Source organism: Phymastichus coffea, unplaced genomic scaffold (assembly GCF_024137745.1).
Source record: "Phymastichus coffea isolate CEN01 unplaced genomic scaffold, Cenicafe_Pcof_1.1 PCOF00013, whole genome shotgun sequence".
NCBI classification, from domain to species: Eukaryota; Metazoa; Arthropoda; class Insecta; order Hymenoptera; family Eulophidae; genus Phymastichus; species Phymastichus coffea.
In genome coordinates, this window is record NW_026706824.1 from 5462556 (window position 1) to 5486251 (window position 23696).

At 42.6% G+C, this 23696-nt stretch overlaps 1 protein-coding gene across 12 annotated transcripts in view; it reads right to left on the reverse strand.

Annotated features, from left to right (window-relative positions):
- Positions 1-23696, reverse strand: part of LOC131673140 (dopamine receptor 2-like) — a 923047-nt gene that overhangs the window by 805341 nt on the left and 94010 nt on the right. The window lies entirely within an intron of this gene.

A 23696-nucleotide genomic window follows, 5' to 3' on the forward strand; every position in this document is an offset into this window, starting at 1 on the left:
TTGCTTACAGTTTTCTTTGACTGCAGAGGCGTGATACATCATGAGTTCTTATCACAAGGTTGTACGGTTAATAAGGAGTATTACCTTGAAGTTATGCGACGTTTGCGTGAAGCAATCCGAGTTTGCGTGAAGCAATAGTAGTAGTAGTAGTAGTAGTAGTAGTAGTAGTAGTAGTAGTAGTAGTAGTAGTAGTAGTAGTAGTAGTAGTAGTAGTAGTAGTAGTAGTAGTAGTAGTAGTAGTAGTAGTAGTAGTAGTAGTAGTAGTAGTAGTAGTAGCAGTAGCAGTAGCAGCAGTAGTAGTAGTAGTAGTAGTAGTAGTAGTAGTAGTAGCAGTAGCAGTAGCAGCAGTAGCAGTAGCAGTAGCAGCAGCAGCAGTAGCAGTAGCAGTAGCAGTAGCAGTAGCAGTAGCAGTAGCAGTAGCAGCAGCAGTAGCAGTAGCAGTAGCAGCAGCAGCAGCAGCAGCAGCAGCAGCAGCAGCAGCAGCAGCAGCAGCAGCAGCAGCAGCAGCAGCAGCAGCAGCAGCAGCAGCAGCAGCAGCAGCAGCAGCACTAGCAGCAGCAGTAGCAGTAGCAGTAGCAGTAGCAGTAGCAGCAGCAGCAGTAGCAGCAGCAGTAGCAGTAGCAGTAGCAGTAGCAGTAGCAGTAGCAGTAGCAGTAGCAGCCTCTAGTACTAGTAGAAACTAGCCTCCTTTGCATCTATACGACAGTGCTCTATCGTCTGAACCATTGTCGTTTTTCCTAAAGATAGTGCGTACTAACTGTATATTACTTCGTGATATAGGAAAAAATTATTATTTTTTTAGTATTATTTTGTACACTGAATGAAACGAACTATTTTAATTTAGTATATTTTTTAACTAATTAAAAAATACTTACCTTATACTTACCTGCTCGTTTCGCTGAAAATGGAGGGGTAAGAATAAAGAAAAACGCAAGGTTGGATTCATTCGTAATTTGAAATTGTTATTGTTTTTTTGTTGAAACGTTTGTTTTTTAGTACTTATCTTTGCGGCTCCGATATATTTGCACATACTTGTGAATAGCACTTAAAAGTGCTGATTTATAAAAAATAATATAAGTTTTTTATGGAACAAATAGTTTGTCTATAATTGAAATTTAGCACTGAAAAGTGATTTTTTTATTGAACAAATAGTTTGTGTAATAATTAAAAATTTAACACTGAAAAGTGCTGTTTTAAATTTATATTAATCGATGATATTGATTAACTGTCGGGATTGTATAGCTTCGCCAACTTGAAAAAATGTATCCTAGAAAAGAGTTGATCGTTCGTTCGCTGCAACTCGTCACTACCAACGGCTTGCCACCACCTACGATTCGTCCGTTACATGAGAAAAAAAAAACGTACGCGCTATCGTGATCCTGTATTAATACACATTGGCGTTTTTTCTCCGCACTAATCGCTTTTTCTTTAGCTCCTACCACTAATTATGATCGTCTTATACGCACGAAAAAATCAGTGCTGTCGCGTAGTCTCCCACTCCTACTCCCAAATCTTCAACCAATGACCAAATTGCTGCAAGTGTTTCCAAAAATGAATAAAATTCGATCGCTTCGCAATGATACGTCATAGTGATTTTTCTGTTTGTGAAGTTAACTTTGGTGTAGTAAGATGCAGCGCGAAGACGATAGTGTAGTGAGAGAGCGAGTGTTGATGCAATTGTTTTCACCGGACGATAGGCCGTGGTAAGACGCGTTGGACGAAACTATGGCATCATTAGGCGAGGACTGTGATCTTTTCGAAGATGAAGTCTTCGGAGTGATGGTGCCACAGAATGAAGCAGCGGTGGACGAAGTTGTTGAGCAGCCGCGAACACCAATGCCGAGGAGAGACGACGACATCCACGAAGCGGTAACGATTCGGATGCCGCTGACACCTCCACCATCAATATTGTAAATACCTATTTTTTCATGATCTTTTACTCTCTCTCTCTCTCTCACACATTCTGTTTTTTATAATATAAAGAACAAAATCATTTAAATGTAAATAGATATGTTCTTATTATTATAAAATTTATATATAATTAATACCATTGTACTAATAACACAATTATATTTAAATTTTATAAATTCATTAATATAATGATATTACTTATACATAAATTTTTTATAATAATAAGAGCATAATGTTCTTTACATCAAAGAAAGGTTCTGTTCTTTTTTCATTCAATAAGGAATGTGAGAGCATGATAAAGCAAGTACTACCACCGTCTCCATGCTCCCGATCGTTTTCGACGGTGAATGTATAAGTTCAATATTTATTAATTTTTAATATTGTAAAATATATAGATATATGAATTGATTTTTTCAATAAAGAATCTTTTTTTTACAGGTCTGATGACGATGACGACGACGTGGAGATGGTATATCAGGTCATTGTCTTGCGTCCACCGCCACCACCACGAGCACGACGACACGTGACACACGTTGACCTGATGACGCCTCGATTGACCCGATGATGCAGCACTCGTGATCGATATCACGACGCCACAGCCGCTCTGGGTGAACTTTGTTTCAACAGAGCAACAAGACATGCCCTGCCGCCGACGAGAACAGGTATTAATTTTTTTCTCTTTTCTTTCTTTTCTAATCGGGGTAGTTTGTTCTAAGTTTTTCATTTTTTTGTTGCAGATCGACGATCACGACGACACCGTGCCAGTATGCAAGTGCTGGGAGTACGCATACTGCGCCGCTGGTCGTTGGAGTCGGCAGCCGCAGTGGGTGGAATCACCACCATAGCGGGAGCAGGTGGCACGTCGATCGGCATGGACCGGTAAGACACGTGGTGCGCCGGTTATTTACATCGCGGTCGCCTACTCCGGAAAGTTCCCCCGCTGTGCGTCAGTCCTCCCGATCGCCTTCACCAACTCTCTTGAGTAGACCCGCGGGAACGCCAACGGCGCTCATGCGGGATCTCCACATTACGGGGAAAAAGCGCCTGTTCGTCATAGATGACGCAGTGGACGGCGCCCCGCGTTATAAAGTAGCTAAATTTTTTCCCGCTGATCACGACGACAACGACGACGACGACGACGATGATGATGACGATGACGATAACTAATCGTCAGTTTTTTATAAATTTTTTACATGTATAAGCTCTTTTATATTTTTGTATTATTTGTACTTTTTTATATTTTTTCGTATTTTTATATAATAAAGGATTATTAATAATAATATGTCTTTTTATTTCAGCGATCACACATACTCTCTCACACACACGCGCGCGCGCGCGCAAATTGAACAGCAAAAAAATTATTCGTGATATACCAATTATAATAAAAATTTATGTATAATATTTACTATAATTAATATATTTATTAAATTTATTATCATTTGTATGTATTAGCGTTTAGGCCTTTCCCCACCCCCATATATTAATCGTCTAGCCAATATATATACACAATAGGAATCGTACGTGGTAACAGTGACCGAGGCTCCAGCGGTTTAGCATCCACCTGCGGATCCGAAGGACGCGCGCTCGATCCCCTAATCTGTCCGTCCATTTTTTTCCGATAAATCTAAAAATTTAACACCCACACACACACAATAAAAATTCAAAACGCGTAACACAGAACGCGCGCATCGAGAACACATTAGATCAGTAGGGGAGGAGGAGGAAGTGAAGAGAACGCACGGGCCTCAGAGCACATCAGCACAGTATCGGAGAGGGGAGGGAGTGTATAGAACGCATGGGCATTATAGCACAGTAGAAGAGCGGGGAGTACGTAGAACGCACGGGCAGCATAGTAGATCAGGGGGAGGGGGGAGATCGCACGGCATCAGAACAGATCAACTCAGTAGGGGAGGGCGGAGTGCATAGAACGCACCGGTATAACTCAGTAGGAGGGGAGGAGAAGGTGAGTCGACAATGCACGGGTCGCTCAGTAGGGGGAGGTGAGGTGAGTTGACAGTGCTGAGTTGAAGATGCACACATCTCAACTCAGACACTTAAACTCAGTGAGCTGATACCCCTCTAAGTTAAGGCCTCTCTAGTTTGCCTACTTTTGTTATTAGAAATATCATAGAATGATTTTTACAAAACAGCGAAGTAAATCATTTTTGTAGTAAAGCTAGACGGGGAGTAACATCTAAAACATTTACTGATGTCTTTATCTATTCAAATTAAAATTTAATAATTTAATAAATTACCTAGTTAATCGTTTAAATAACGAGAAGTTTCAGACATTCATGTTTTAAATTCGAATTTTATTATTGTCTACTATTTTTCGGTATCAGAAACTATATATTTTTCTAACGAAACTGTCACTGAAATGCTCTGATATCAAAACAACTATCATTCAATAGAACGATCATAGTAAACCAGTTTAAAAAGCCAGGAGCCTTTAGTAGATTGGGTATTACTGATGTTATTAAATGAAACGCTAAAAAATAGTTTTGTAGAATTATGGATATTTAAATAAAGAATATCGATTAACTATTATCAATTAACTGTGACAGGATTATAGCGATGTTCGCTAGACCTGTGTGCGGCACACTCCTCGCGCGAGCGCAGCGACCGAGTGTACGCTATATAGCGACTACATACTTGTGTCGTTGCAGGATCTGGAGAGAGGAGCACGACGATCGACGAGGTGTTCGGCAGTTAGGCGCGAGCTTTCGAGTAATTAGGGCAGCCTGGGGAAAGACTGGAGGAGACAAGATTTCGGCAGGAAAGGAACTACTGCCATCAGTGTGACTGCCATGTTTGCCAGGAAAACAAGTTGTTCGAAGCTGAGCCAGTGCAAGCAGCGACCATTCGCCGTCCACGAGGCAAAGGCAGTGCTACGGCCCTTCCTGCAGCAACCTCAATCGTTGCCAGGACACCGTTTCCTGCGGGTCTACGCTTTCGCCGGCGTCGCCTCTCTACCGACGGACCGTCGGCATCCGGTGGGTCTAAGGCCAGTTTATCTCTCTCGCGCCAGCTCTCGCTCGATTACAAACATTAGCGTATTATGAGAAATTTATCGGGCACGCTGAGCGGTCTCGCTCGCGTGATCCCGCAAACTCTGGTCGTGGAAAGGCTGAGCGAGCGCGCTCACTGCGGTGAAGTAGATCTTGTAGCGATATTTGCGAAGAGGTCTCAATAAATGGGATCGCCATATGTAATATAAGTGAATTAAAGTGTTCGATTATTTATATCAACCTCCCGAACCAGAGCGAACTTCGGCCTGTGAAAGTCAGCGCCGGCTTTCTTTACCGAGAAAGAACCCAGAAAAATTAGCAGAGACCAGCCCAAGGTGCACGGTGGCTGTCCCCTCTCGCATGGCATCCCTTGTTTAATCTCGGCGGGTTTCGTTGTTCGCATCGCTTTGTTTTGGTTGGGAAGAGGTGATCGCGATAATTCCCTTGGTGATAAGTTTTGGACAGTGCGGTGTCTCGGCCGATCAGTGCTTTTCGGCGATTTCGCGGAGTAGAGAGCGAGAGCCGTGGAAATAATTCGGAAAAGGGAAAATTTTAGTTGCATGGGACATTTTTTTTTCGTCATTATCGTATCGTCAACACATTTGGCTCGAGTTCCGCGGAAGCCCGGAGCTAATGAAACGGGCTGAGGCGACTAACGCGGTGTTGTGATTAAGCGATTACGCTGTAAATTGGTGTGCTGTTATTGTGCAGATTGCGATTGCTCGAGCCGGGTGTTTTGGCTAGTTGAAATTTGTACGTTTGAATTTTGTGTTTGTGAAAGTGAAAGTTGCGAGAATCGCAACGATCATTCTCGACTGTCTGGATTGTTGCTAAGCGAGAGCTCAAGGTTAGGCGTGTTTATAGGCTGAGTAAGGTCTTTGTGTTGCGTACTCGCACCATGGGCATCCCGGCTTGTGCACGCTGAGCTGTTCTCGAAAACAAAGAGGACAAGCGCGCTTAGGCCTGTAGAAGGTGAAATAGGCCGAGGAAAGCTTGGGTCTATTTTGCCGCCTGTTTGTTTACCGCGCGGGGTCGCGTGAAGTACGATGCCGGTGACGTGATCGCCCAACCATCGGAAAGCTGCAGAATCGCGGCCGCAGACAGAGACGTTTGGAAGGCGAGTTATCAAGTTTCCCGTAGTAAAGTCAATATGGGAGCGTATTCAGGCAATGCAAGTTCAGGAATTGCTGATATGGATGACGTCGAACGGATTAGTTACGGACGGTACGACTGCGATCATGCAGAACAGGGCATTTCGGGCATTTTTATATGGCGTGCGTCATGAATCGGCACCGCCTGTGAGAGCTAACGATTTTCTGTCAGGTGAAATACCGACTATCGTTGATGCGAGAAGCGCATCATCGGCGAGGGTGAAATCACTGCTGGATACTTTAGAGGCGGAGGTAAACGCAGTGGTAAGCGCTCGACGTGAGCCGAGTGACGGCATGCGGCGAACATGTACGTTGCCATCTGAGATGCGAGTTCGCACCACAGATGGTGCGATTGCATGTGAGGAGGTGCGCGGAAGGGATTAAAGATCGGGCTTGCATCGTTCGGTGCCGATGGACTTCGCACCAACTCTGGGTATTGCGAACACGCAAACAGAGATTGTGCGAACGCGCGCGGAGCGGCGACCGGAGAGTTTCCATGGTCAGGAGCTATCGATGTGGCAGCGCGCAGTAAAAACATTTTGGCCGGCGTGGTTGACTCGGCAGCATCTAGGGTGAATAATGCCGAGAGTCGGTGCGAACACGAGGGCATATCGCAGGTAGCAATGCGAGGACCGGGAAGTACGAGCACGCCGGTGCGTGATGGCGCGCAACTGGAGGTGAAGTACCGACCTTGGGAGACGAATTATGATCAGAAGCGCGTGAAAGATACCGCGGATGCGCGGTTAGGCAAGCGTGAAGCCGGTAGAGAGCCTGATGAAGCAGAGGACACGGACTGCGATTCGGCGCTCGACGACGACGAAACGTGGCTGGAGAGCGCATCAGATGAAGAGCGCGTCAGATGAAGAGCGCGTGAGCAAACTGAGGAGCCGATTTCTTAATGGGCAACAAGCAGACGCGGTCACGGCGGTAAAAAGTTGGTCTTTAGCATTCTCGAAGAACGGCGGACTGACAGCGGAGCAATTTTTGAGGCGATTGCATGAAATTTTACAGATTTAAGGAAGCGGAGATATTGTCGGCGCTAATGTTGTCGTTTACTAGCGCGGAAATGGCTTTATGGTGGGAAACGAATCGCCCGAGCTGGGATACATTGCAGGATTTTAAAGATGAATTCCAGCGCCAGTTTTGTCCGCGGCGATCGCGCGAGGTCGTTTACGATGCGCTATGCCGCCGAACTCAAGACGAAGATGAGCCATTAGTTGAATTCCTCACGGCCTTCCTGTATATTGCGAGGAGGTTAGAACCGAAGCTTTCGGAACGTACACAGCTTGAGCTGATTAAAAATAATTTATACCCGAAACTATGCATTTATATCAGGGCAAAAAAGGTTCAAACGCTCAAAGACCTTCGCGTTTACGGGGAGAGATTTCAACGCAGACGGGACATCGAGAATCCTACCGCCTGCCGCCAGCGCCGCAGGAGTCGTTGATACCAGAAGTTGCTTACCGCGGAGATTCGTCAAAAAGAATCGCGAAGACTAGTAGTTGTGCGAACTTTGCGATGGGCGAACGGGTCTATGCGGTCGGGAATGAGAATAGAAAGGACCACCAAGGAAATAAAAATAAGTCGGCAATAAAATCCGTAGGCAGAAGCCGCAATTCGGATAGTAAAAGCGTAGCTCAACGAGAAGATGTGGATTCGTCAAAAGAGTTGTCGAGAGATATGGTAGCTATGTTATCGCAGATAGTTCAATCGCAGAGGGGCCCGCCCAGAGGAAATGCGAGCCCTGCTGCGAGGAACGCTGCAGGGCGCATGACCTTTCAGGGCGTATGCCATAAATGCGGGGGGCTGGGACATCGGAAGACCGAGTGCCCAAGCCCAGAGAGCTTGAAGTCGACGCGAACAGGCTCGGAGCCGTTGGGGTCTGGAGGCACGAGTGGCAGAGGAGTTTCTAACCAAAGTGCGAGTCGTAATCGGGAAATGAACCCAGTGCGCTGCTACAGATACCAACAGCTAAGACATCACGAGAATCCGCATTCACAGGGAAGTAGAACAGGTTTAACGTGCCAAGGCAACGGTAAGGAAAATAAGACGTTGGAAACATGTCCGCAATGTCAGGTGTGGCTCAAAGCTCTGGAAAACTTAAAAGCGGGATCCAGTTGCTCGACGGATTCCGCGAAGTTGTGCGTAATAGAGCACCCAACGGGGCAAAAGTCGCGTTCATGAGGCTGTTTTATAGCAAGTTCGCAGAGTTTCAACAGCAGGTTGAGCAAAATGAAGCTAGATTAGGCACGAATAACGCGAAAACGGAGGCCTCTATGCAACGCGAGTGCGCGAAAGATAGAATCAGGGAGAGTTCGAGGAAAGAGTTCGACTCGATCGAATTCAACGAACGATGGACAAGAATGCGTGAAGCAGGGCCCGAGCGCGAGCGTTGGAGTCAGGGGAAATGCTGGATGCACGCGAATCAGAGGGAAATCGAGGAAATGGCCAAGGGAGTCCGACGCTCGGGCGTGGGTCGAGAGGTGAATAGACAAGAACGCACGGGGTGGATCAGCCGGGCAGGAACTCGATGGAAACTGCAGAGACCGCGTGGTCTTCGATATGTCCAGAGGGGAACGTGGCGCGTGCGCGGCCGGTTCCGGAACAAACTCGGACTGAGAGATCGCCTCAGCAGGCTGGAAACTCAAAAACTGACGACTTTGACGGTGTAGACAAGACGTCGTCGCGATCCGTCACCTCGTTCAGGGAGTTCATGGTGCTGAGCGGAGAGGTAGCAGTTAGATCGACACCGATCGCATCGGGCTTGGAAGCGTCGGATGGCGCAGGATGCGAGTCGATACGCAAAGATTTGACGAATAGTCGGGGGAGCGAGAAGCGAGGCGAATCATCGGGGACCGGTGTAGGTTTCTCGCGCCTTTGTGCTCGTGTTTGCGTGGGCGAACCAAAAGTGGACGCGGTGAAAAATCGCGAGTTGTTGGTAATCCATATCGCGGGGAACCATACAGTGGGTTTTACGATTCAGGAGTGATGGTGACTATTGTGGGCCCGCGTATACGCGGCGACTTTGCAGACAGGATTGAGCCGTGCGATTTCGCGTTGTTCGGGTTTTCGGGAACGAAAATCGTGATCGTGGGAAAACTTCGCCTCAGGGTTAAGATCGACGGAGTGTCACGAATAATCGTAGAGTGAGTCGTGGATGTACCAGTGCAATACGACATGATAATCGGGATGGACTTCATTCAGGAGTTCGGTATTGGCACGGATCATGTAAATGGGAGATGGCATATAGAGGATGGCTCGTGGCACTGGTTCGTGGAGCTGAAGCGCGAAAGAGTGGAGTTCCCGAGTGATCCTGGGCTTGCGGGTGCTCGCGTTAGAGCCGAGGTCGCGGGGCTCTCCCAGTTGCGATCTTCGCAGCGCGAGTTAGTGGAACGTCTGGTGCGGCGAGTAGTACCCCAGAAGTCGCCTGCTCGTACGCATTTAATTAAGCATAAGATCGACGTGCAGGGTGCACGACCAGTAAAAACTCCCTTAAGGCGATATTCGCCACAGGTAATGGAGTTTATGCGAAGCGAGACAAAGAAATGGCTGGAATCGGGGCTAATCAGGAAATCGACAAGCGATTGGAGTAGCGCGCCGGTTATAGTCAGGAATCAAGATGGCACGAATCTAATGTGTATAGATTTAAGGTCGGTAAATAAGACGACGATAAGAGATGCATATCGGATGCCGAGTATGGACTCAGTTCTCGATCGACTGCGTAGAGCGCGTTATATTTCTAAAATCGACTTGAACGAATACTTACAAGTACCGCTAAGCGAGGAGAGTAAGAGATATAAGGCATTCGCGGTCCCGGGATTAGGGTTATTCGCATGTAATTATAGGATCTTCGGATTAGTAAATGCTCCGGCGACGTTCATGCGTCTGATGGATACGCTTTTCGCACAGGAATATGAGCCATAGGTTTTTAAATATTTAGACGACGTAATTGTAGTGACTGAGATTTTCGATGAGCATTTGGTTTGGCTTGAGGGAGCTATACAGAAGCTGGTAAATGCGGAACACGAAGTAAACGTGACGAAATGTGAATTCGGGTGCTCCGAGGTGACGTTTTTGGGGTACCGATTGGATAGTCAAGGGTTGTGACCTGACCCAGACCGGATTAAGCCGGTAATAGATTTCCCGCGACCGCGAAACATCAAGGAGTTGCGACGTTTCCTCGGCATGTGCGGATGCTACGCGCGTTTTATTGAGCACAGGAGCGAGATGAAAGTACCGCTCACGAATCTTACGCGCAAGAGCGAACGTTGGCACTGGGGGCAGGAGCAAACCGAAGATTTCGAAAAGCTAAAGGAAGCGCTGACGGAGGCGCCGGTTTTGGCGAGACCCGATTTTGCGAAGACTTTCTTTATTCATTGCGACGCATCGTCATTTGCATTAGGTGCTTGTCTAATTTAGAAGGACGAGGATGGGTTTTAACATCCTATATGCTACGCGAGATGTATGTTGAATGTACACGAGCGTAACTATACTGTGTCGGAGTTGAAATGCGCGGCTGTAATAATGGGGATTAAAAAGTTTCGCCCTTATATTAAAGGAGTGGATTTCGTGGTAGTTACGGATCATACAGCACTTACTTGGCTACGCAATAAGAAGGAACCTACGGGTCGGCTAGCGCGTTGGGTTCTAGAACTCCAACAGTACTATTTTGAAATCGTGTACAGGAAAGGTCGCATGCATCAAACGCCGGACGCGTTATTGCGCGCGTATGAAGACGGCGAAGATGTAGCGGCATTTGCGACTATCAAGGATTCAGACTACTTAGAGCGCATTAGAGATATGCTTGCGAGACCAGATAAATTTCGAAATTGGCGAGTGGAGGATGGAATGTTGTATAGATTCTCGTTCGATAGACTACTCGATCCGGTCACAAATCGCGAACAATGTTGGCGCTTGGTAGTACCGTTAGAGCGGCGGTTGCAATCACGACGCTCTCAGGAAGCTCGATTCTGGCCGCTTAGCAAAAACATAGATGATGTACATAGTGCACCATATGGCCAGCGGCGAGGCTGGCCAGGTCACTTTGTGCAAAAATCTTTTGTCAAAGCGGCGGACAGTAATTATCTTCCTCAACAGAGAACGGAGACTTCTCAAACAAACAACTCGTTGTTTTTGGGAGAGGACATCGTAAACTTCTCTTTCCTTTACGGGCATATGCAAATGAAAATGCTGAAGTACAAAATGCGTCACCGATTGCCCTCGACAAGCAACCAATGCTAGTCTACCCGAAGTGAATGCAATGTGTATTCGAACGAAGACTTGCAATCACAAGTGCGGATGTGTGTACCTTCACGTGGTGGGGCTGAAAACGCTGTTTCAGTAAAGAAACAGTAGGCGAAACACACAACGCTTGCCCCTAGGGTAAAAGGCCAAACAAAAGAAATAACACGGACCATGACAACACGTGGTGAGGTGCGGCTTCTAAATGCCTAAACATTCAACGCGGAGTCTACCACACCCCAAGAGCTCAACTCGAGCCCAAAAAAGCCAAAATCCAGAATTTACTTGAGGGGAAATCTCTCGGGATTGTGGTACTGCGCGCCCTCTTAGAGGACGGAAGACCGCTCCGGGAGCTAGTTGCAGAGGATCAATGGTCCCGGCAATCCGAATTTAATTCGGGTAGATAAGAAATTACTCCCTATCGACTAGCAATTGGTAGGTGCCACTATATTGTGGGTAAAGAGTCTCTGCCATGGTCATAGCAGCCACCCAAAGTTTTTGCCTCGAGCTCCGGAAGTAAGACCAGACACCTTTGTGTGAGAAAACACAATTTGAACGCTAATTTCGAACGCTAAAACACCTGAGTTGATCCTGGATCTCGGACATTGATTCGAATGAGTGGCATGACTGGCACGAATATTGAAAACTGCCTGGGGAGTCGCCTTGTCGGCTAGGCGACACCCCGCCCCTGACCCAAGTCAAAAAATATTAATCGAAAGAGCAGAGATCAATATCAGCGAGTCATAAAAGCCTTCCATAGAAAGCGAAATCCGAGACTCGGGCACAAATCAGGATACAACCTTTTCGAATAACGGACACCCACCAGCGTGAGCGGGGAAGACCGAAACGCAATGGGGAGACACGCTATGGTACGTCGAAGCGATGGTCCTGTGAGTCGCAGGAACAATCCCTTAATACAGGTACACAGGGTGGGATGTTTTGAACGAGAGCCCAGGTGGGGAGGCCTAGCTGGTTGATCGTCTTAGGAATTTCCTCTGGCTGTCCTAGCCGGGTCCCTCTTTCGACATCCCAATTTGGGTTGGCCTCTGCGGAGCAGTGGTACCAGATCAAGCAAATCTTGTAAGATTTGTATGCCGCGTGCTTCCTATGCGGGAGACGTTGGGGCAACTAGAGTCTCGTCGCGCCCAAACCGACGGTCAATCCTTTAGTTCCGCTCTCCTTGAGCGTTGAACCGTGAAAAGATCGGTACTCCTTTCGTGGAGGTCGCCGCCTTAGATCAAAAAGTTTCCGACTCGCTGTGTGCGTTAGGGATGTCGTAGCATACTTGACTTCCGGATCTCCAATGTGTTTGAAAGCGAAAGAGTGAAAGACAGTGGGCTATACCAACCTATTGGCGTCAAGAGAGAGGGATGGTAATGTTTCATTACGCTGCGCCACCCTCAAAGCGGAAAAGTGTGAACAACACACATACACTAACAGTACCGTTAGAGCATAAGGCTCGGGTGATGCGAGACGCGCACTGCGAGCCATCGGTGGGACATTTCGGAAGGGATAAGACCTACGATAGAGTCGCGAGGGAGTATTCATGGCCCGGAGTCTATTATGACATTACGGAATTCGTGCAATCATGCGAGAAATGCCAACGGTATAAAATAGAACAGCAATTACCAATGGGCCTCATGGGCAAGCGGGTACTCGAGCAACCGTGGTTGGTAGTAGCGGCAGACGTGATCGAACTTCCGAGGAGTAAGAATAGGTTTAAATACTTGGTCGTGTTTCAGGATTTGTTCACGAAATACGTGGAGTTTAAACCTCTCGTGTCAGCTACGGGGAAAGCTCTCGCGCAAGCTTTTGAAGAGCTTATTTTATATCGATGGGAGATACCGGGGTATATTGTCACGAATAATGGTAAGAATTTCTGTGGAAATGAGTTTCGAGCGACGTTAGACGAGTACAAGATTGAGCACGTACTTTGTCCGCCGTACCATCAGCAGGCGAATTTCGCCGAGCGAGCGATTAAGACGCTGAAGCTGATGATGGCGATTTTCGTCGACCAGGATCACAGGAATTGGGATAAGTATCTGCATGAATTCAGGCAGGCGCTGAATACGATGATACAGGCAAGCACAAAAGTCTCTCCAGCGTTCTTAAATTTCGGCCGGGAACCGCAGCAGGCTAAAAGTCTGCGTCGCGAGGTAGAAACGCGAACGCCGATCATCCGCTCGACAATCGAGGATTGGAGCGAGCGTATGGCGAGACTCGATGCGTTACGCGATCTTGTGATTAAACATATTGAAGAAGCGCAAAATCGTCAGAAGAAACACTACGATAAAAAACGACGAGACGTAGAGTTTTCAGTCGGCGATCTAGTCTTGAGGCGAGCACATACTCTGTCAAGTGCGAGTGCGGGAAAAAGTGCAAAACTGGATCTGCGATATACCGGTTCGTATAAGATTTTGCGAGTAGTTTCTCCGGGAATTTACATGTTGACCACGAATAACAACAAACAGGTACCAATGGCTTATGTATCGGAACTCAAAAGATACGTGCTTCCTCGAAGTACGAGGAAAGGTAGCAGCCGAGAGTGATTTGTCTGTTGTGTGATGTTTGTGTGAGTTCGATGTTTGTATTGTTTATTTTATTTCTTTTATTTTTACGGATGAGTTAAGTGAAGGTGTGAACCGCGATCCGGTAGCAGCAATATTGGGAGAGTTAGCACGTTTAACGCCAGAACAACGGGAAGAAGTGACCAGGATCCAACGCCAGCCGTGCGAGCTCGCTGCCAGGGCGATTGGCAAGGGCGCAGCTCTAGATAAAGCATGAGAAGGCTGAGGTACCAAATCTGTTCACTTTAAAAGGGTTTTATGTTGTTTTGTTTTATTTTATTTTACTTTCCTTTTTGTTTTATGGATGGTATGTTTATTTATGTTTGGTTATTTATTTTTTTATTGGTTTTGATGGTTGGCGATCTGGATTATTGAAGTTTTATGATTTTAATTTTGTACTATAGTTTTAAGATGTTTTCTCGCTGGTCCTGTATTGGAGCGAGGAGGGTTGCGATGGGTAACCCACGGGTGCCTGCGGCTTCCGCGGCTTCCGCGGCTTAGCGGGGGGGCTGTGACAGGGTTATAGCGATGTTCACTAGCCCTGTGTGCGGCACTCTCCTAGTACGAGCGCAGAGACCGAGTGTACGCTATATAGCGACTACATACTTGTGTCGTTGCAGGATCTGGAGAGAGGAGCACGACGATCGACGAGGTGTTGCCGTGAGTGCGAGTGAGAGCGAGAAGAGTGAGAAAGAGAGAGAGAGAGAGATTTTGACTGATTTTTTACGGCGAGAGAAGTGGGAGCGCGGCGGCGCGAGGCTTAGAAAATTAAGAGTGAGGAAAGGCAGTTAGGCGCGAGCTTTCGAGTAATTAGGGCCGCTTAAGGAGAGACTGGTGGAGACAAGATTCCGGCAGGAGAGGATCTACTGCCGGGAGTGCAACTGCCACTTTGCCAGGAGACCAAGATGTTCAAGGCCGAGCCCGGACAAGCAGCGACCATTCGCCGTCCACGGGGCAAAGGCCGTGCTGCGGCCCTTCCTGCAACAACCTCCATCGTCGCCAGGGCATCGTTTCCGGCGGGTCTACGCTTTCGCCGGTGTCGCCTCTCTACCGACGGACCGTCGGCATCCGGTGGGTCTAAGGCCAGTTTATCTCTCTCGCGCCAGCTCTCGCTCGATTACAAACATTAGCGTATTATGAGAAATTTATCGGGCACGCTGAGCGATCTCGCTCGCGTGATCCCGCGAACTCTGGTCGCGGAAAGGCTGAGCGAGCGCGCTCACTGCGGTGAAGTAGATCTTGTAGCGATATTTGAGAAAAGGCGTCAATAAACGGGGTCGCCATATGTAATATAAGTGAATTAAAGTGTTCGATTATTTATATCAACCTCCCGAACCAGAGCGAACTTCGGCTTGTGAAAGTCAGCGCCGACTTTCTTTACCGAGAAAGAACCCAGAAAAATTAGCAAAGACCAGCTCAAGGCGCACGGTGGCTGTCACCTCTCGCATAACTATAATCGAATATTCATACACTCCCGCCCAATAATAATAATCTTTGCTCACTCGAGAACAAAACGACTCTAACTTTGAAACTCTATATCTCGGCTGGAAATAAACCTACAAAGCCCTACAGCGGATCATTTGAAAGGTCTTTTCACGCTCTTTAAAAATTTTCTTTATTATAATTTTGCTAACATATTTCCCTTGTTTATAAGGGAGCAAATGTCAAAACAAAAATTACGAAATTTTTGTTGTTTCTTTAACCGCTCGCCATTTCGAGGAGAAAAAATCGCAAAAAAATCTAAATAAAGCATTTTGTATCTCTTTTATTATACTATCCAGAACTTATTCATAAATGCTGTGAATCTAAGTTCAGCGATTATATGATCATTTTATTCAAAGACAGAGTTTATATTCATTGTTCTTTATGTTATATATAAGAGCATTCCCAAACTTTGTAAAGCTGTTATAAAAAGCAAAGGCCATCATTTCGTCGAAAAAGGTTTTAATGCGTCTGTAAAAAGCATCATCTAAATATTATTTTTTCTTTGTTTCAAATTCAAGTTTATTAAAATTAAATTTAGAAAATTGTTCTAGTAATATAGTGTCTAATAATTATGAATATTTCCGCTGAAGAGTTTTGATGCACATATCTCAATTTTCTTGACAATTGAAAAATTTGCATATTCTATTCGCACGTAACTTTTTTTATCCTAATTTCTGTGTACAATACTTTAATAATATGTCAACAATATATTAGTATGGTAAAAAATAATAAAATAAGGTTACAAGAACATTTATTTTTTATTTTTTTTTGCTAAACATTAGTTATGACTAGTTTTAATAGAATAGATTAATTTTTAGACTTACATTAAAACAGAAAAGAGCAAAAAAATGTTCTTATTTCAAATCAAATATTATTTTCATGACTGTTGAATTTCAACAAACCCATGTCGCATTACGACTGTTACTGTTTTTTAATATTTGTTACACTGACTCAGATTTTTTGTTGATCGAGATATGCACACAGTTGAAATTTGTCTATAGTAAATAGAATAGCTTCACGTATAAATGATCTTTTTTATTCTTTCAAATTGAAGAATAATGAAATATCGAAAAAATTCGGCTACTTGATGTTATGACTGAAAAAAAAATATTTTCATAGGATTATGAAATTTTGTTTACGCATTTTCCTTATAAAATAGAGCAATTTCTTCGAAGTAAATTTTGTTCTACGATTCAAATTTTCCGAGATAAAGAGCAATAAATAAAAACTTTGTTTTTGAATGAAATACTCATATAATCGCTCAATTTAGATTAACAGCATTTATGAATAAGTTTTGGATAGTGTAATAAAAAAGCTACAAAATGCTTTTTTTAGATTTTTTCACCGATTTTTTTTCTCGAAATAGCGAGCGGTAAAAGAAACAACAAAAATTTCATAATTTTTGTTTTGACATTCGCCTCCCTATATTCAAGGGAAATATGTTAGTATAATTTTAATATACAACATTCAAAAGTACGTGAAAAGATCTTCTTTCAAGCTGAGCCTCTGCACTGCTCTATAGGTTTATTTACAGCCGAAATATGGAGTTTCAAAGTTATAGTCGTTATGTTCTCAGGTGAGCAAAGATTATTGGGCGGGAGTGTATATTAGAAGTCTCCCAAAGGTATCCATAGTATGTTAAAATACGTACATGGTAATTGTAAAAAATTAGTTATTCTTTTCATATTTTGTTTGAACCATTGAGAATTAAAATGTATCATTGTTCACTATCAAGACTGTCTGATATAACTTTGTTATAATCAGATTTAGTCTTGTTGAAAATAAAAGAAAATTAGATCTTGAATGGTTGAGTTGAGAAGACGTTGATATAAAAAACAGAATTGAGAATACTGCTACTGATGACTATGTTATTTCACAAGAAAAGCGTCAGGGAAACCTTCTGAAAACTATCTTGCCTTGATAGTTTGTCCTGGTATCACGAGCGATCTTTTTAGAAAAGTCACTGGAAAAGCCTGTGGGAAGGTTTCTGGAAAGGCCACTGGAAAAGCCTCTGCAAAGGTCATTGTAGAATCCTCTGGAAAGGCCTCTAGAAACGCCACTGGAAAATGCTCTGGAAATGCCTCTGGACACTCTTAGTTTAGTAGCAAGCACTGGTAGTTTGTAACGGTCCTATCTTTGAGCTCTTCTTTTATTTTCACTGTATTACTGCAATCCGCTAAACTTATGAATCTATATACGAGGGTCGTTTGAGCATTCCGTGCAAAGTCAGAGAAATGGAGCTACTAGTGCATATCAAGGTTATTTTCAGTTAGTGGCATATCTTGGAAGAGCACACACCAAGTTTCAGCCAGGTCGCCCAATTACTTTGCGTTTTACATTCGTTTCAATCAAAGAAATCGAGTGGTTGTAAAAAAATGGACGAAAAAGAATTTCGTGTATTGATTAAACATTACTTTTTCAAAGGCAAAACGCCTCAGAAGATTAAACAGAAGCTTGATAAATATTATGGTGATTGTGCACCTTCGATTAGATCGGTTTATAAGTGGTTTCAAAATTTTCGGAGTGGCCATATGAGCACAAAAGACACTGAACGTTCTGGACGCTCTGTTGAGGTTACTACTTCAGAAAACATTCATAAAATCCGTGATATGGTGATGACTGACAGAAGAGTGAAAGTGCGTGAGATTGCTAGTACTGTAGGCATCTCGAGCGAACGGGTACATAATATTTTGCACCAACATTTGGACATGAAAAAGTTATCCGCTAGATGGGTGCCGCGATTGCTCACGATTGACCAAAAACGAGATCGTGTGAAGTGTTGCAAGAATGGTTTGCAGCTGTTCCAGCAAAATCCACAAGACTTTAAGCGCCGTTTCATGACTGTAGATGAAACATGGATACATTACTATACTCCTGAGACCAAAGAACAGTCTAAACAATAGGATACCAAGGGGGAATCTGCTCTGAAAAAGGCGAAGACAATTCCTTCGGCCGGGAAGGTTATGGCGACTGTCTTTTGGGATTCACAAGGAATAATCTTCATCGGCTATCTGGAAAAGGGTAAAACCATTACAGGAGAATATTATTCATCGTTATTGGATCGTTTGAAAACCAAGTTGCTAGAGAAACGTCCACGATTGGCCCATAAAAAAGGGGTTCCAACTCGTTTCACATTTCCCCTATTCTCCAGACTTGGTTCCGTCGGACTACTATTTGTTCGCTAATATGAATAAAAATTTTTGGCGGGGAAAAGATTTTATTCAAACGAAGAGGTGATTGCAGAAACGAATAGCTATTTTACAGACAAATCTATTATTTGGAAGGAATTAACAAACTAGAGCAGCGTTGGATGAAGTATATAAGCCTAAAAGGAGACTATGTTTAAAAATGATAAAGATTTATTAAAAATAATCAAGCAGCTTTTATTTTTACACGAACTTTTCAAACGACCCTCGTATATTAATTAGTATATTAAATGGAGCCACCTCACATATTATATGATTGTATTAGTGCAAGAGTCAAATTTCATGACCATATAAGAAGCGTGACTTCATTCTACTTATAGATATAGATATATTAGTTTTATTGTTCAATTAAAATGTTTTATTAATTAAATTTACTTAAATTTGATTAAGTTTTATTAATTAAGAGTAATTTAAATGAAACAAAGTATTTTTTACATAAATTATAGGTTATAGATTAAGATTATAATATTTTTAAATACTTTTAACTATTGAATAGTATTGAATTTTAATGTGCAAATTTAATTTGCTTATAACTTTGTAAATGTTAATTATTGTAATTAAGCGGATACTCTCAACTCAAGATGACTATCTGAGTAATATGAGTAATAATTCGTTTCATTGATAATAACTTAGTTATTACTGTCATCAATAAACAAATAATTAATAATTTATTTAAACAAATAAGAGTATATGAATTGAAAGCGTTAATTCTATACATAATGGCAACATTGTTATAATTTATTATTTTTATTTAACCGATTTTATATTTACATTATAAGATTTTGCAAAAATACGAAAATTGATAATTATTCAAATATTATTAACTAATTTAAGTAGTTCTTTTTAAGAATTATATTTACAAGCAATAAACTATTTTTATATGTGAAACTTTCTTATTATTTTATTTTAAATTTTGCATTATTGTATTAACGAAATTTATTAGTTAATAACTTTTAACTCCGATTTTTGCGATAAGTGTAAATTATACTTAAATTACACAGCCCCACGGGAAAAAAAGTGGCCTGTGCGAAAGACAAGACCATGATACCTTTACGTTTTCGAGGTCGCTGAATCTGATTCCGGGGTCCGCTTGACCAAGTTGGCTCTCGTTCAAGGTCAAATGAAGGTCAAATTCAGAGAATGCATTGCAAATAAAATATACCAGTATATTTACATGTTTTTGAGGTCGCTGAATTCGAATCCGAGGTCAGTTTAACCCGGTCAGGTCAGGGTCAAGGTCAGGTCAAGGTCAAAATGATAAAATGCATCACATTCAAAGTGAACAAGGTATCTTTACATGTTTTCGAGGTCCCTGAATCTGATTCCGGGGTCCGTTTGATCCCATTGGCCCTCGTTGAAAGTCGAATCAATGTGAAATTTAGAGAATGCATTCCAAACAAAGTAAAAGATATATTTACATGTTTCTCGATCCATACTCTCATAAAACATCTTTCTAATTTATTTTCCTTTGCTATACCGTACTCGTTTATTAAGAAACGATCTCAAGAGTGGTTTTCTTTTGCGTTTGGCGCCTCTTTTCTCTGTTTCTCTTTTTAAGTTCCAACAGAAATCTGCCATCATAGTGACATTCCATCGTCCTTGATACCGTCTTTCCATCTCTTTGATGTCTTGATGGAATCTCTCTCCTTGTTCTTCACTGTAAGCACCTAAGTTGATCGGGAAGTAGTCAATATGAGAGTCAAGAAAATGTAATTTCAAATTCATATTGCAATCTAATGCCCCAAAATTTGTAACCATTTCGGCTACTATTTCTTTATAGTTTTCACTTTTTTTATTACCCAGGAAATTTTTTACAGTTTCTTTGAAACTATTCCATGCAGCTTTTTCTTTGTCATTCATGTGTTCAATAAAGCTATCATCTCTGAGCATTTTTCTAATTTGTGGTCCATCGAAAACACCTTCTTTCAGTTTTGCATCAGATATTTTTGGGAATTGTTGTTTTAAGTACTTGTAAGAATTTCCTTCCTCTTCCTTATTCAGAGCTTTAACAAACTGCTTCATCAGATCTAATTTAATATGTAGGGGTGGAAGGAGTACTTTTGTAGAGTCCACCAGAGCTTTACGGATTACATTCTTCGAATTAACCTGAAGCGAAGTCCTTTGAGTCCATACTTTCTTGGAATAATGATTCTTACGATCACGACTATCCCACTCACATAAGAAACAAGGATACTTAGTAAATCCAGATTGTTGCCCTAAAATGACTGTCAAAATTTTGAGATCTCCGCAAACTAACCACTTATGTTCTGCATATTTTATTGTACTGTATTTCTTCATAGCTTTCTTTCAGTTCTGTCGAATGTGCTACAGGTATTGGTGCGTAGACGTTCGTATTATGAAGTAGCACTGCCTTCAGACTTCGCGTTGAAGAATCCAAAAAAAGTCTCCACTCATCATCTTTGAGGTATCGAAGCCAGCCGAGGCGGGCTGCTCTGCAGGGAGGCGTTAGGGAATCAAGAATGAAGCCGTAGTGTGTCCGACGACGAGATGATCAATTCCTCGTCAAAGTCGGAAAGCCTTCATACTCAGACCTAGGGAGGTATGAAGGTTATCACCCCTAGGACGGTGGACTCACCAGCGATCGGACCTGGATCTCTAACGCGCGTGTACAAAAAAATATTATGGAACTTGAACATAAAATAAAAAAGAAATCCTCCGCATCCGAGAACACATTAGGTTCATCTCATGTTGAGGCTAGACCTTCAACATCAAAACACCACTGTCCCAGGAATCCTGATACATTTTGTTATGTTTGTAGCAAATATATTGCAGCAACAACTAATCGTAGAAAGATGTCTGACAAGGAGAAGAAGAAGAAGGAGAAGAAGAAGAAGAAGAAGAAGAAGAAGAAGTAGGAAAAGACAAAGAAAATAATGATGATATCATGAGTACAATATCATCTATAGAGAGTTTGGAAATTTCTAGCTCCGATGACAATGAAGAAGTAGAAGAAAGTGACATTGTATACACCGAGGAAGAAGAATTTGAAGATAGCGATAATGCATTATCATCTGATGATGACAAAGATTACACTCCTTATAGTGTGAAAGATAAAGTTCCAAAACAAATTACAAAGGGGCAATTGAATGATCTCGTGAGAAATCTAGGTCTGCCAAAAGATAAAGCAGAATATTTAACATCATATATGAAAGAAAAAAATTGGTTGGAGAAAAACGTGAAAATAGACAGTTTTCGTAATAGAGAAGAGGCTTTCAGGCCATTCTTTACTATGTCAGAAGATCCCTCATTAGTATATTGCAACGATGTAAATGGGCTTATGGATGAGTTAGCACCTGGTGTTTACAAAGATGATGAGTGGAGACTTTTTTTGGATTCTTCAACGCGAAGTCTGAAGGCAGTGCTACTTCATAATACGAACGTCTACGCACCAATACCTGTAGCACATTCGACAGAACTGAAAGAAAGCTATGAAGAAATACAGTACAATAAAATATGCAGAACATAAGTGGTTAGTTTGCGGAGATCTCAAAATTTTGACAGTCATTTTAGGGCAACAATCTGGATTTACTAAGTATCCTTGTTTCTTATGTGAGTGGGATAGTCGTGATCGTAAGAATCATTATTCCAAGAAAGTATGGACTCAAAGGACTTCGCTTCAGGTTAATTCGAAGAATGTAATCCGTAAAGCTCTGGTGGACTCTACAAAAGTACTCCTTCCACCCCTACATATTAAATTAGATCTGATGAAGCAGTTTGTTAAAGCTCTGAATAAGGAAGAGGAAGGAAATTCTTACAAGTACTTAAAACAACAATTCCCAAAAATATCTGATGCAAAACTGAAAGAAGGTGTTTTCGATGGACCACAAATTAGAAAAATGCTCAGAGATGATAGCTTTATTGAACACATGAATGACAAAGAAAAAGCTGCATGGAATAGTTTCAAAGAAACTGTAAAAAATTTCCTGGGTAATAAAAAAAGTGAAAACTATAAAGAAATAGTAGCCGAAATGGTTACAAATTTTGGGGCATTAGATTGCAATATGAATTTGAAATTACATTTTCTTGACTCTCATATTGACTACTTCCCGATCAACTTAGGTGCTTACAGTGAAGAACAAGGAGAGAGATTCCATCAAGACATCAAAGAGATGGAAAGACGGTATCAAGGACGATGGAATGTCACTATGATGGCAGATTTCTGTTGGAACTTAAAAAGAGAAACAGAGAAAAGAGGCGCCAAACGCAAAAGAAAACCACTCTTGAGATCGTTTCTTAATAAACGAGTACGGTATAGCAAAGGAAAATAAATTAGAAAGATGTTTTATGAGAGTATGGATCGAGAAACATGTAAATATATCTTTTACTTTGTTTGGAATGCATTCTCTAAATTTCACATTGATTCGACTTTCAACGAGGGCCAATGGGATCAAACGGACCCCGGAATCAGATTCAGGGACCTCGAAAACATGTAAAGATACCTTGTTCACTTTGAATGTGATGCATTTTATCATTTTGACCTTGACCTGACCTTGACCCTGACCTGACCGGGTTAAACTGACCTCGGATTCGAATTCAGCGACCTCAAAAACATGTAAATATACTGGTATATTTTATTTGCAATGCATTCTCTGAATTTGACCTTCATTTGACCTTGAACGAGAGCCAACCTGGTCAAGCGGACCCCGGAATCAGATTCAGCGACCTCGAAAACGTAAAGGTATCATGGTCTTGTCTTTCGCACAGGCCACTTTTTTTCCCGTGGGGCTGTGTTATCTATATTAACTTCTATAATTTTTACACGATTTAGATTTTCTTTATCGCTGTCTATTTTATTTTAAATAAGTAAAAAATTATTTTGCATACAATTATTTTGTAAACACCATGAAGAAGGCTATCTTGCGAAAATAGGCGGGAAAATTTGTGTATAAATACGTTAAATTTTGCACATGCTGGTATTCTAACCTAGCCTTGCAAAGTGAGCGCTCGACATTGAATAAACTTGCCTTATACCTAAGTTGTTTCTCTCTAGAGATTAGCTAAGCAATCCTTTCCTTTCCTATTCTAGTTTACGCTCGCCTCATAGAACATTTCACGCTATGAGAATCTTGGTGAATTACATCCTTTCAACAGAAAGATTTAAGCTCT